Source organism: Limulus polyphemus, unplaced genomic scaffold (genome assembly GCF_000517525.1).
Source record: "Limulus polyphemus unplaced genomic scaffold, Limulus_polyphemus-2.1.2 Scaffold4957, whole genome shotgun sequence".
NCBI lineage: Eukaryota > Metazoa > Arthropoda > Merostomata > Xiphosura > Limulidae > Limulus > Limulus polyphemus.
In genome coordinates, this window is record NW_013670567.1 from 24,050 (window position 1) to 24,459 (window position 410).

The following is a 410-nucleotide window of genomic DNA, read 5'->3' on the forward strand; positions in this document are numbered from 1 at the left end:
GTAAAGAAAAAACCCCCCCCTTTTTTTGGGCCCCAAAAAAAAAAAAAAAAAAAAAAAAATATTATTTGTGGCTAGTGAACCTGATCGTACCAGCCAATCAACACCTTTACACTTTTTTAGCGTTATTCAGTGACTTGTTTGTTGGGAGATTCCCGAGAATGAAGCGAGCGACCTCTAATGGTGTGCAAGTGACGAGGAGTTCGGCCAGAGTTAACCGGCTAGAGATGAATAAGGACAAGCGAAAACAGAATTTTTCCTGTTTAGATAAGTACCATAAGCACTGCGGTGAGCGAAGCTTGTATGCGTCAGCGGTTTTATTTGGGCTAATACTAAACTGTAGCTGTGTGTTATATATCGTGTGTCTAAGACGCAGTCCATGTTTGGAGTCAGTCCCTTCCGTCGGGTAAAAC